Raw genomic sequence first — 4,902 nt, 5'->3', positions numbered from 1 at the left:
ACCAGCGCTTCTCTTTAAATCTGGAGTTATTTCAGGGAAAAAAAAATCAGCTTTAACTCTAAAACAACCTGTTTGTTTCACTATAAAGATGTTGTTTTACAATTATATATATATATAAAAAAACTGTTTTCTATATTATAAAGCAACCCCTTTTTCTTTAAAACTAAAATAATTTTGTTAACTTTTGTCATTATTGCTCCTTTTCATACACTGACATGCAATTCTTCTCTTGAAAATTATGAAGTTTCGCGACATTTCTGTTACTATTACCTGAATTAAAGATACCAAGGAGTATTTAAGTTTATATCGCTCAAAGTAAAAGTCCACATTTCGAACCTGCTGCTGTTCAGAAAATAAATGTTCACATGCAACTCTACAGTACAACCACGTGAGGGCGCTGTTGTCACATTTTTTAATTAAATACATAAAGGTGAGACAAAGTTATTTTATTAACTCTTTGGGATGAGCCCTTCTGTTAAAACACCCAGTAGCTACTTATTTAATGTTTTGAGCCAACCCCAATTCAGCATGTAGGACTCAAGATTCTCTACTTTTGCCTTCAACCAGTGGGATCACCATTGTGGTGACAGGTACACTGCTGAAACATCAGAGAAAAACAAATTTTTACAGCTGCATCAAAAAATCCAACTGGGGAAATAAGAATAGCCTTTACTATAGCAGAATTTCAGATAAAACAAGGAAAATGAATTACAAATGGGTTGTCAGTATACACAGGGAAGATATTCGCATTATTATAAGAAGTAAAAGAAATAAAACCTTTAAGAACAAGAATTTGTTCTTCAAAACATAGTCATTCAGATAGGAGAACAGACATTTAATTAGAAGGACAACAATCATTATTTACAATATTAAATTAATAGTTGTATTTATTTGGGTGCCAGAACATTTTGGGATTAAAGGAAACTAAATAGCAGTAACTAATCTTGATCGCTTTTCTTCTCTCAGCTGCAATAAAATATTAAAAACATGGGTAATTAATTAGAATAGCTAAAGGATGATAAGCTTTGACTAAAGTGTGTATAAAGATTAGTTTTATGTCACTGATAACAGACACACAGGATGCATTTCCCTGCATGAATAAAACAAGCTGGCATCTTTAAACCTCTTTATCTGCAATAAAAGTGATGACATAAGTTTATTGCTGAATGAGAATAAAAAAACAATCAGGTGATGAAACGGAAAAGCTGACAGTTTCCATTGTCAGTAAAGAAGAGCAATCTGCGGTGTAAAAAGGATGTAATTAAACAGATAAATAATGTAAAACAGGGAATTTAAAGGACTGTGGGGCTGTGATTGTGTAAAGAGCTTAAGAATACATAAACAAGCTAGAAGCACTACTGCCAGGACCCATTATCATAGTGATGTCATAATGCAGGGGTGTCCAATCCTGGTCCTCGAGGGCCACCATCCTGCATGTTTCCCTGCTCCAACACACCTGATTCAGAGGTTAAATCACCTCTTCACGTTCTACAGAAGCCTGTTAATCACCCATTGATTCAAATCAGGTGTGTTGTAGCAGAGAAACAAGTAACAAACTAATGACTCTTTAAAAGAGGAATGTGATGAATTACTCTGTACTGAAGAGATAAAATGGGGCATCAGAAACCTAAAATCTAACAAGTCACCTGGCAATGATGGCTTGAATTTTATCACAAATTCTAGTTTGAAATTTCAGAATTTCTTCTTGCAGTTTACAGTGAATCCATTGACAATGAAGAATTAATCCCGTCAATGAAACAGGGTCTTATCACTTTGATTCCCAAGCCAAATAAAGACCATTTAATGATAGATAATTGGCGTGGCATCACTTTGTTAACTAATGACTATAAAACTTTGGCATCCATTTTAGCTAAAAGACTGAAAAAATGGTTTAAACGAGATAATACATGAATCTCAAAACGGCTTTATACCCGGACGCAACATTTCTGATAATATTCGATTAGTCCTAGACTTAGTTGACTATAACGATGTTATCTCTGGTGATCCAATTATTCTTTTCCTAGATTATGAGAAGGCTTTTGACACTGTTAGTCACAATTTTATCTTTGATACATTGTCCTTTTTTAACTCTTGTAACTTTTTCATTAAAGCATTTAAGACACTTTATAGAGATAATAATAGTTCTATAAAACTTTTATAATAATAATAATAATCATTTTATTTAGAANAGCGCCTTTCAGGACACCCAAGGACACTTACAAGAATAGGCGAATCAGAGGACAATGAGCGAGAATACAGCTGAAAGAAGCAGACATAAGTAACAGTAGAATTAAAACAGATGAAATTAAGAAGGATAGGCTAATCTAAAGAGATGAGTTTTCAGAGCAGTCATGTTTCTCAGGTCAGATGGTAGAGAGTTCCAGAGGAGAGGCGCAGAGCAGGAGAAAGCCCTGCTCCCCATCGTGGAGAGGCGGGCAGAGGGTACCTGGAGATTTAAGGAGGAAGAGGATCGGAGAGAACGGGAGGGGACGGAGATGCGTACAAGGTCAGACATATAAGGTTGGGCAAGATGGTGGATAACACCATCACGTGACATGTGCAGCCGAGTTCTGCACCATCTGAAGCTTATGGGGGGATTTGTTGGGGAGGCCAAAAAGAAAAGAATTACAGTAGTCAATCCGTGAAGTTTATATGATACATCTAGTCAATTTAATATCAATAAAGGGGTTCGTCAGGGTTGTCTGGCTTCCCCTTACATATTTCTACTTGTAGGCCAAATTCTAAACTATTTAATGAGACAGAGTTCATTTGAAAGAATTAAAATATTTGATCAAGAACTTTAAATTTCACAACTTGCTGACAGTACAACAATATTTTTAGGAGATTTTAGTGAAGTTCCTATTGCCCTGTCTGTTATATCCAAATTCTCTAATATTTTCAGGGTTGAAAATCTAAAAAAATGTGAAATCCTTCCTTTATATAAGACCGCTCCTACTGATATTTGCGTTATCCCTGTAAAAGACTCTGTAACTTATCTAGGTATTAAAATCTCTATTGAACACAATTACATCAGTAATAATAATACTCCTTTTTATGAATCTGTTCAAAAGAAATTTAATAGATGGTTAGCCAGGGACTTGGCTATTTATGGCAGAGCGTTACTGTGCAAAGCAAAAGGCATGTCAAGGGTGTCTTATGTTTTTTCATCACTAGAGGTCAGTAAAGAGTTCTGTTCTGATCTGGATAAGAGTCTCTTCAAGTTTCTTTGGAGAAATAAGGCCCACAAATTTTAAAAAAATCTGTTCTCTTAAATTCTTTACCTGAAGGGGGTTTAAATATTTTGAAATTTACCATCTTTAATCAAATATTAAAAATTAATTGGATTAAGAGATTCCTAATATATCAAAATTCTATGTGGAATATTTTCCCTAATCATCTGTTTAAAAAACTAGGGGGTATAAATTTTTTATTGCGTTTTCCTTTTTCAGTTGGAAAACTTCCAGTCAAATTCTCCAAGTTTCATCAACAGGTTCTCTCATGTTGGACTCTTCTATATAAACACAACTATTCTCCTCAAAACTGCATCATATGGAACAATGTCTATATTTAACATAAAAACAAATCTTTATATTTACAAAGTTGGACTGTTTATCTGATAAATCAGTTACTCGATAGGAATGGTGAGTGGTATACCTATGAGGATTTTATGAAGAACAATGACAGATATTTCACAAAAATAATTTGATTTGGTCATTAAATCTGTTCCTCATATTTTACACAACTTAGCACAAGCCATACATCTAGATGATCTCTACTTTCATGATTCAATTTCAATTGAAGGAACTAATATAATGAATAGGAAATTTGCAAACAGGTTTATCAGAGCTCATTTAGAAACTATGTCTACTCCTAAATGTAAATTTAGATGGGGTTATGTAGGCAAAAAACTATGGAATGCAATCTTTTTATTACCTCATAATAGGATCAAAGATTTTTTTATTTAAAATTTTACAAAGATATTATCCAGTTAACAATTACATATAGTAAAGCCATTTATAATCCTAGCAAAATATTATATCCACAAGATGAAATGGAATGGAAAAATCCACTCATTTAATAATTTTAAAGAAACTGATCTCAAAACATATATTGCCTCTGTCGAAAAACTTAATTTTAATAATCAGAAGCTTGTTAAAACAATAACTCTTCTTCAGAAATTTGACTTTATCTCATAAGCAGATTTTTATTTGTAACAGACCATTTTTTATATTTATATGAATGTATCTTTGGACACTTGTTAGGAAATTAATATTGTTATACTGTAAGACTTTAACACCTAGATTGTCTGGGTGTGTGGTCATTATGTTTTTATTTTCATTACTGTAATCTGATATTTCTCAGTGTATCGAAGATTTTCTTTGTAATGTTATCAGATCGAAATAAAGTTTAAAAAAAAAACAACCTGAGAGCGCAAACCTCAGCATAGGCCAGGGGTGGGAAATCCTGGTCCTGGAGGGTCACTATCCTGCAGGGTTTACTTGTTTCCCTGCTCCAACACACCAGACAGGGAAACATCAGAGAAAAACAAACTGCAGAGCACTTGATGCAAAGATTTCTTTATTGACACACTGAACGCATTTCACTGCACGAATAAAACAATTCCAAGAAAATTATTTCTGTTCAATACAGTAAGGTTTCTTCTCGGCGTTAACTTTCACGAACTGAGCTGAGGGTTTCTTTTATCACTCAGACATTTTGCCACCCGCTTCTTGTTCCCCATCACACAGGCGGACAAAGGCAGCTTTAGTGACCGTCGGGTACTCCTGTTCATCACATCAACCCTTGGGCTCCGAGCTCGGTTCCTTCTCGGCGGTAATTGTCGAGCACTGAGCTCTGCTTCCTCACTGTGTTAACCTGTGCGCTCTGCGCTCTGTCTGTTCA

The sequence above is a fragment of the Kryptolebias marmoratus genome, linkage group LG12 (assembly GCF_001649575.2).
Source record: "Kryptolebias marmoratus isolate JLee-2015 linkage group LG12, ASM164957v2, whole genome shotgun sequence".
In the NCBI taxonomy this organism is placed as follows: domain Eukaryota; kingdom Metazoa; phylum Chordata; class Actinopteri; order Cyprinodontiformes; family Rivulidae; genus Kryptolebias; species Kryptolebias marmoratus.
Note: the sequence above shows the minus strand (reverse complement) of the source record.